We start from the raw sequence: 10407 nt of genomic DNA on the forward strand, positions 1-10407 counted from the left end.
GTCCAAAAAGGTTGGATACATGCAGATTGCGCTCTTCCATACATATCATTTTTTATGTGACTCTATGTCAGTTAGTAAATCATAATCTAGCGGAAATTCGTCTTGGCTCCCGGGAGCATTTGCTTCCGGATTTTTGGGGAGCAAATTTTGTTTTTTAAAACTTTTCAAAAAATTCCGAAAAAAATCATGCACGTACCTGACCATGGCACGCACCACCTTGTGAAATTTCGCTGCAAAATGTCATCGTATGCGCCCTGGGCAAAAATGACAAATTTTCAGATCTGAGATTCAAATTTTTGGATCTCATTTCATGTCAGAAATTTGTCATTTTTGTCCAGAGCGCATACGATGACATTTTGTAACAACATTTTACACGTTGGTGCGTGCCATGGTCAGGTACGTGCATGATTTTTTTTCAGAATTTTTTGATAAGTTTTCGATTTGTTCTAATTTTTCGAAAAAACCGGGAGCAAATGCTCCCGGGAGCCAAATCGCCATCTAGACCCAACAAGTTAGTGGATCTTATATCAGACTTTTCTCTAGGATTTCGTCTCCAGTCTGGATTTGCACCATGTGTTCATATCCATTTTGAATTTGTGCTCCATGCTAAATCGTACAAATAGCTATTTATTTTCGTTTGTCGATATTGTTACTGTTGTCTTTCCTTTTTGTACATGCCATTTGAGTTCACGATATTGGGGGTTGCTACAAATGACACCATCATGTTTTCATATTCTGTTAATTTCCATAAAATATTTGTATACTTGGAGGTCATCATGTGGTGTTGTCGTTGAGCATATGGTGCATATAATTTTGTCAAAACTTAGTGAGCGAGTTCGTTTCTTGCCAGTGATGTATTCATATTTAACAAGGCACAAATTCCCGCTTCGTTTGGATGTCTGATTTGGGGTTGGGTATTGGGTATTCGGGAGTGATTCAGGCCGAATTCCAGAATTCTACATGTTTGGATGGTCTAGATATTCGGTGTAGGTATTGGGCCTGAATATTGAGGTGTCCATTTTTTTGCCTGGGAGGAGTTGTCCCGAATGTTTAGCCTCTGGCCTCGACATTGCTTCATATTCACTGCTGCCCAATCGTTATCGTGTCTCCGCTCGGCTGGAAGTCTGGAACTATCGATCTCATCGAAGGAGCTACGCCCAGCTCCTGGCTCCCGCGCCGCCTCCACCTCCCCCGCCCCCCTCCTTCTCCGTCTTCGGCGAGGCGGACACCGCCACGCCATGTGTAACCGCCCATCACTGTCGCTTCCTTCCCATCACGCTGACCCGGTTCATGTGTGCAGAAAACCTAGCCTCATGTCCAAGCAGAGAATTGGGTGACGAGCAGAGATCACCACGCGTCCGGCGCAGGTACCCCTCTGCTCGCCCCTCTCCCCTCCATTCCCGCCCGCCTCGCCTTCCCCCTTCCCTCTCTTGCTGGCCATAGGCGCCCTGATTTCCCCTGTACTATTTTTCCTATCATACGTCCTCTGTCAATGGCTTTGATAGGCTCCTGTTTTATGATCCCTATGTACTAGTGAATATGGATGCTGTTTGACTTTCCCTGTGAAAGTGCTACATATAATAGTTTGCAAAATTGATAGGTTGTTGTTTGATGTTGCCTGTGAACGTACTAGTGAATATGGCTGATACTTCACAAAATTGTATCTAGTTGAGAGATTGAATTGCATTCTAATAAAATTGATTACATTGTAGTTGAAAAAATGTCCGACGAGTTAGATTTGGTTTCTTACATATCGGAGGAAAACAAAAGAAGAAATAGGAGAAGGATTGTGTTGATCAAACAATACTTTGAATCGGCTCTTCTTGCAATTGCATAATTGACTACGCAAAGGGGGCCGAGGGACTTAGGGAGCTTTACTGAGGATGAGCATAAATACACTCTTAGAAAGTATTTGTTGAAAGATATGTATGATGGGACCGAAGTTGCATGCTATGATCAGCTTCGGCTAACAAAAAGAAATTTTCACGATTTGTGCGCTATGTTGCGTGAGAAGTGTGGTTTACGTGACAGTGTGTATGTGACCGTTGAAGAAAAGGTTGCCATGTTCTTGCTTGTTGTTGGTCATGGTTTGAAAATGAGGTTGTTGTGAGGTCAGTACAAGAGGTCTTTATGGACTATTAGTTCCCACTTTTCTTCTGTGTTGACGGCTATTTTATCTCTCCATGGGGAGTTCGTTAAGCTGCCTGATCCTACCGTTCAACCTCCCAACGATTACAAATGGAAGTGGTTTGGCAATGCAGTTGGAGCATTAGATGGTTACCATATTGATGTTTGTGTTAATGTGGCTCACCAAGGACGGTACAAAAATAGAAAACAAGCTATCACCACTAATGTACTCGGTGTAGTTGATTGGAATATGAAATTTTTGTATGCCTTGCCTGGCTGGGAGGGGTCGGCTTGTGACTCAAGAGTCCTAAAAGACGCAATGAGAACAACTCGCCAAGATGCGCTTGTTGTTCCTACTGGTACTACTATTTCTTTTGGTAATTTGTTTGTATTTCCTTCGATCCTTGGCTAACTTACTTGTTTGTTTGGCTATAGGAAAATGTTACTTAGTCGATGTTGGTTACACCAATGGACCTGGATTTCTTACTCCATTCAGATCCACTCGGTATCACTTGAAAGAGTGGGCAGCAAGTGCACAAAAACCAAAAACACCGGAGGAGTTGTATAACTTGCGTCACTCTCGTGCTAGAAATGTCGTAGAGAGAACTTTTGGGTTGTGGAAGAAAAAGTGGGTTATCTTACGTTCTCCAAGCTTCTTTAACATTGAGGACCAGGTAACATATATCCATACAATCTTTGAGATGCACATGCAATAAAATGAAAGACAAATGCTAACTTAAACTAATATTTATGCAGATTCGAATTATTAGTGTGTGTGTTGTGTTGCACAACTATACAAGGGATAGACAATACATGATGGACGACCTATTGTTGGAGGAAGTGGATAATGAACTAACAGCTCAGCCAATTGAGGCTGAAGATGGTGCCGGTTATATTAGAACTGTTCGGGTCACTAATGCATGGGAGAATTTTAGGAAGCAGTTGGCGAATGACATGTTTCCTGATTACATTGTTGCCGATAAAAAAATTGAGTTGGTGTGGAAATGACATGTTTCCTGATTACATTGTTGCCGATAAAAAAATTGAGTTGGTGTGGAATTCATCAAGCACCTAGAGAAAAAAATCTGATTAAATCTTGAGGGAAAAAAAGTTATGTAATCAACACTTGTATGGATAAAAAAATACAATAGTTTTCATGTGAAGCAAGTCATGGATTAGGTCCAATAGTACGAAACGAATTAACCATTCCCCACAGAAAGATAAAGGAATAAATATTGATAAAAACAACTAATAATACTACAAACTAAGAACCTGCTATAGCCACACTAACTGCATAGTAAAAGGAGTGGATCTAAGAAAAACTGATTGGAATATCCCATAAAACTCCCAGATTTGCTAATCTAATGCAAGTTTTTCCAAACCAATAGAGCACACAATCTAATGATGTTGTTGATTCCCACCAAGAAATTAATCGCAAGTCGGGCTAGAACCTGCAAGAGATAGATGCAATGCTAGCGCTTCGACCTCACAATCACAATGGCCGACATATGGGCTCGTGCTCGTGTATCGGCGAGTTGCATCGACATGACTTTCAGACCGATGCCGACGAATCTGCTTTTATTGCTACTTCGAGTTCCTAATGAACCCCTTTCATGTCTGCTCCTCTCCCGCGTGTTTGCGGGACCTGCGTCACCTACTCCTCGTCATTATTTCTTCCAAGCGTTTACCTCACAGCCAAAGGTCCATGTCGTAATGATTTTCGTCGAGTCGGCTGAAGACAATATGGTGCGATTGCGATTTCGGGAACAGACAGCAAACTCGCAATCGTTTATTAACTATAAAACACACAAAGCTCTGATGCACCTTGATCTATACGACACAGCCACTAGCTTCTGCACCCTCTACGCGTCGCCTCTCAAGAACCGCAGCTGTCTTCAGCTGCGAAGGAGGAGGATTTTCGTGGCTATGGATGGCCTCTTTCAAAAAAGGGTTTCCCCTCAGTATATAAAGGTGAAGATGTAATCTAGGCCATGGGGTGATGCCACTTTGATCCAAGGGATCTTGGGCATCTCTACAACCTTCCTAGGACTCCCCTCCGCCCTTTATGAGCCCATAAAGTCGTTGCTTGACCGAATCCATCAAGTATGGCAGGAGCTTGTGTCAATCACGTCACCAACTATCGGAATCTCGAAACTGCATCCGACTCCACAATAATTGGGCTCTGAGCTTCTGTAGCCCGTTTGGGACGACTTTTTTTTATCTAGATGTAGTCTTAGGGGTTCACGTGACAATCTTTTAAAAGTGTTATGTAGGGGCAGGAAGACTTCATATTTCACCATATTGAGCGGTTTCCTTCCATATTTGCCTATTTTATGCACAACAAAATATAAAACAAGAATGTGTGCACTTTTCCATCTATTAATAGGTTAGTACCAATAAAATATAATAAAGTTACATAATAATAATGATTTTGACACAGTAAACTACAAAATTCATATATGCATTTTACATGCATCAGGTAGCAATTGGACACTGACGAGCAGCGATAGTCCGACATGCAGCGAGCCAACGAGTAGCGCTGGACGGCGAGGGTACCCACCGCCTAGGCCCCATCCCAAAATCCTCACGTCCCAAGCAGAGGGACAATAGGCGGCAGACGGTCAAACAACTAGCAAGGGCGATCTGGCGAGCCTGTTCAAATGCTCTGGTCTCCATTAGTCACGTGTCTTTTCCATTTCTTTCTGTTGCAATAGTAAGCCCACAACTCAAGCAGTTGCTCGGGTACTCCCTACCCGAATGACAACTGCTTCACACAGGGAGAGCGATTGCAATTTTGCTCCGAATTAGTTTGGCCCGCCAAAACTTTCCTTTGAAGCTCCGCCATTTCCATAATCTTCGCACCTAGATTTGTCACCAAGGAGTATCTCTACTAGCCACGGTTGCTTATCAAGACACTCGTCTTCATTGCCGACAACAAAGTTTAGTGTGCTGAAATAGTGGGCTACAAGCATGGGAGAGGAGGACCTGGCTACAAAAGTAGTTTGCTTTGCAATGCTGCTTTGCTCTTCATCATGTTGTCCCCTGCAGTCACGATATGCTGAAAATATCGTGTATATTTTGGGAGGTGGTCTAACATATCTCCATTAGGTAGGACTTGATTAGACCTGATTGCCGGTCTGTAATGATGAACTTATTCGAGATGGTATATACACTAACCTCTCATAGGAAGACAGACTTGTGTGCAGCCTACCAAACAGTGGTGGTAGTATCCCTCTTTGGTACAAAAAATACTTCCGCGAGCAACCAAATGTATCATCAAAACAGGCACATAGCTCGTTTGCAACGGGCTAACATCCATTAGAGCATCTCCAACAGTGGTTGTTGAAAGGATCGTATGCCGCACCTAGAGGGGGGGGTGAATAGGTGCTAACCAATTTTTAGTCCTTTTTCAATTTAGGCTTGACACAAAAGGTAAATTCTCTAGATATGCAACTAAGTGAATTTACCTATATGACAAGGATATCAACTAAGCAAGGTATAGCTACGCAATAGGAGATAGAGTGGGATAGAGGTAACCGAGAGTGGAGCACGCGATGACACGGAGATGATTCCCGTAGTTCCCTTCCTTTGCAAGAAGGTACGTCTACGTTTGGAGGAATGTGGTTGCTATGCAAGCCAAACCAACAGCCACGAAGGCTTCACTCAGATCTCCTGTGAGCAACGCCACGAAGGCCTAGCCCACTTCCACTAAGGGATTTCCTCGAGGCGGAAACCGGGCCTTTACAAAGTTCTTGGGGCACACATCCACAACCAAATTGGAGGCTCCCAAATCTGTAACAATACAACAATCAACAACAACACATCAACTAGGGAACCAAATAGGAACACTAGCATGAGATCCCTCAAACAAGAGAGGGGGAAATGAAGAACGCTTCGGTGAGGATGTAGATCGGTGTCTTCTCCTTCGAATCTCCAAAGATCAAGAGCTTTGGTTGGGGGAGGAAGGAGATCTTGCAAATCTTGAGTTTCTTGAGGTGGCTCTAATGGAGGTGGCTTGGCAGATTTCTTGTGTAATGATTGAGCAAGCAACCAAGGTAGAAGAAGGGGGGTATTTATACCTCCCCTCAAAATTGAGCCGTTGCAGCTTCCGGGGGGCTGGATATTCCGGCCTAAGTAAGGGCCGGATAATCCCCCCCCCCCCGGATAATCCGGCCTTCGGGACAAAACTGTGACTTTATCCGGCCAAATGTCCGGCCCAATGCCAGACTTGCTTTTCTTCCATTCCTTAGCCAAAATCGAGGGGGCCGGATATTTCCAAAATATCCGGCCCGGATATTCCGGCCCCGGTACAATACGGGACAATATCCGGGCAAAAATCCGGCCCCTATATCGCGCCGCTTTTCCTCCGAGACTTAGCCAAAATCGGGGGCCGGATATTTCAACAATATCCGGCCCGGATTATCCGGCCTGGCCAACTTTTTCTGATATCTTTTGATAGTCGATCAAATCCAACACACATGAATAAATATCTATGTAATCCCCGTACCACTTAAACAAACCTTAGTGTATCACATATATTGACATCAAACACACAAAACATAATGTGAGAGATGTTCTTTCAATCTCCCCCTTTTTGGTGTTTGATGACAATATACGGATTTGCACGAGAATCACTCCCCCTACATGTGTGCATATAAGTAATTTGCATTTGAATACAAATACACAACACATAGGAGGGAGGTGCCTCAACACAAGAGGTACCCAACATGAGCTCTAACACATAGACATCGACAAATATGAAGTTGAGATAGGATGTAAGAAATCATACCCATGTGTAGATATATAATACGGAGATATAGCATCACACATAATATAATATCCTTGATCTCAACAAAATAGAAATCCGAAATACCATGACAATGTCTCACACCACATAGCACATAGTTTGAATGGCACACAAACAAACCAAATAGTTCAAAGAAGAGAGAACACAAGCAATATAAGAATGATAAACGCATATGCTTGTGCCCAAACCATGCAAATCCCCGAGAAAGTTCCTAATAGAACGCTTCTCCCCCTTTGGCATCGAGACGCCAAAAGGGCACAAGCGCGATGCTACTCGCCCCATGGGGATCACTCGGAGGCATCATCATCATCGGACTCGTATGCCGCTTCCTCTTCTTCCTCATCAGTGTCAGGTGCATCCGGAGAGCGGCGAGAGGTGTTGGACCTTTGAAGGCAATCATCAAGATCACTCCATGGAACCCGTGCGAGTGCCAACCACCGTAACCCCGGTGAGCCGGAGGCCGAGGCGGGGGTCCTTGATCACCACCGAGCTTGTGAAGAATAACCGCCTCGAGTATGCTTAATCTCGAACGCTCTCGGCTAGCTGCATAGTTCTCCTTATGGATCTCAATGTTCATGCAAAGGATGTGACGCTGAAACCAACTAAGCCGGCTCACTTGCTTCCTCATAGCCGGGACATCAGGATGACGAGCAGGAGCAAAACCACTAGAACGAGCATCACCCATGAAAGTGTCAGGAGAGGTACAACTGAAGAGACTGGCTTAAGCATGTAGGCCTTCTTGACATGGTGCTTCACCAAAGGATACCCACTCAAGTCTTCACCACCCAAAGCCACAGAGTTGTTGATGAGAAGCTGAATGTAGGGTGCATAGGGTATGGTGGTCCGGGAGACCATGGCATCATGGATCTCATGGAAGATAAAGTCCATGACATCAAGAGTGTAGTTCCGTTCCTCAGTCACATCACGAGCACACTTATAGCTGAGGTGCATAAGGTTCACAAGGACTCCCGGAGAGCATCATTGTTACCACCACTTGGGCAAATGGTTGCCCGAAAGAACCGAAGCAACTGACTGTATATGGGAAGCAGCCCCTTAGCAAAACCAATTTTTCCCGCTGAGGTATAGAGATGCACAAGAGCATTCTTATCTGTCTGTTGTGGTCCATGAAGACGACGACCCCCATCAACAGAAACTCCAAGAATACCAGCAAATCGGCGTAGAGTGGCACTGCAGTGAGTGGAGCCAGTCATCCATTCCATAGTGTGTTCCTCATCTTTCTTGATTGCCAAAGTGGCAAAGAATTGCTTCACCAAATCTGGGCTATAGTCACATTGAATCTTCATGATATCAAGCAAGCCCATCCTTCCAGCCTACCCGCATTGCATCTTCAAAGTGATTGTTTTCAGCCGAATGTCCACATCGATAGCTTGCATGGGTCTCGCATTCTTCATGGGCTCATAGACGTCCTTGTAGATGAACTCCTCGCTCCATGCACCAGTATCTCCTGCCCTCTATCTCTTCATCCCTTGGGACATCTTCATACCAGTTCTTCATGTGGATAGCGGAATAAGAGACTGGGTCCATGGCCTTGTAGTTCTCCCTCACTTCCTTGTTCTTCCGCCTTGAGGTGACGGACTTGCGAGGTGCATTGGGTGCATACTCGTCACTAGATCGATCATGCCTTGAGCGTCTCCGACCACCCCGAGAAGCACCACCTGTGAGAAGCAAAGGCGGGTAGCAAAGGAAAGGTAATGCTCATAAGTCATGTAAGATACAGTAATATACTCGAGAAACATGCTATAAGTCGGGACAAATCTAGACATGATAGATTGAAGCAAAAACTGCAGCGGCGATGAAGCTCCAGGCCCGATAATCCGGTGTCCCCTGGGGGCGGATAATCCGGCCTGGCCGGATAATCCGGCCTGCTCGGGGGGCGGATAATCCGGCCCTGCGAAATTTGCAGCTTTCCAATCAAAAGCTTGTCTAAGACTAGATCGGCCTCATAGCATGCAAGAGGAGTACACTACAATTGATTTGGAACAACTAGACACCAATTCCACCAAGAAAATAGCACATATAAAACACAACATCTAGGGTTAGAGATTGTGAATCATACCCACATCCATTGTGGAAACCGCTTGGAGGAGAAGGTAGCTAGGGAGGAGATGCACCCGATCCACCCAAGAACTCCGAGAGGGGGCGGACGGAGCGTCTCCGGCGAGGAGGAGGAGATCCGGCGAACTTGAGAGGAGAAAGAGGAGAGAGAGGCGCGTGGGGGGTGGTGTGAACCATTTGCCCCCCCCCGCGGCCTCGTCCTCAACCCTTTCAAGATCTGCCCAGGCCGGATAACGGATTATCCGGGGTTCTGGAAAATTCCAGAATCACCGGGAATCCGGCCCATCTCATGTATGGTTATTTGCAAGACCCATATGTGATGCAATAATGTATCATGTCACATATAAGGTGCAAATTTACCAATAAGATGGAGCAACCTAGATCATCCGACCGAAACACCTCAAACTCCAAGTTTTTACCAAACATGACAAATGAGCAAGATGGAAATGGCTTATAGGAGAGAGTAGGCTTAGGTTTAGAAGATACAAACTGTTAATGGTACATGGTCACTCAAGTTTGCAAGATATGAGCAAATAAGGCCAAACTAGAGTGATTTCCCATAAGAACATGGAGTTGTCAAATAAAAGGCGATAAGATCCAAATAACTCCAACTCTTCACTAAGAAGAGTGTGGTGGCCTAGGCCACTGATACGTCTCCAACGTATCGATAATTTCTTGTGTTCCATGCCACATTATTGATGTTATCTACATGTTTTATGCACACTTTATGTCATATTCGTGCATTTTCTGGAACTAACCTATTAACAAGATGCCGAAGTGCCGGTTCTCGTTTTCTGCTGTTTTTGGTTTCAGAAATCCTAGTAACGAAATATTCTCGGAATCGGACGAAATCAACGCCAAAGATCTTAGAATCCCCGAAGCATCCGGAACACACGAGAGGGACCGGAGGGGGGCACGAGCCCACCACACCATACCCCGGCGCGGCCTAGGGGGGCCCGCGCCCCCCTAGGGTTTGGCCAGCCCTTCGACCCTCTGACGCCGCCTCTTCGCCTATATAAAGCCCCTGGATCAGAAAACCCTGGGGCGTTCGACGAAACCCACGAAAACCTTCCAGAGCCGCCGCCATCGCGAAGCCAAGATCTGGGGGACAGGAGTCTCTGTTCCGGCACCCTGCCGGAGCGGGGAAGTGCCCCCGGAAGGCTTCTCCATCGACACCGCTGCCATCTCCACCGCCATCTTCATCACCGCTCGCTGCTCCCATGAGGAGGGAGTAGTTCTCCATCGAGGCTCGGGGCTGTACCGGTAGCTATGTGGTTCACCTCTCTCCTATGTGCTTCAATACAATAATCTCATGAGCTGCCTTACATGATTGAGATTCATATGATGATGCTTGTAATCTAGATGTCATTATGCTAGTCAAGTGAGTTTTACTTATG

Source organism: Lolium rigidum, chromosome 2 (genome assembly GCF_022539505.1).
Source record: "Lolium rigidum isolate FL_2022 chromosome 2, APGP_CSIRO_Lrig_0.1, whole genome shotgun sequence".
Taxonomy (NCBI): domain Eukaryota; kingdom Viridiplantae; phylum Streptophyta; class Magnoliopsida; order Poales; family Poaceae; genus Lolium; species Lolium rigidum.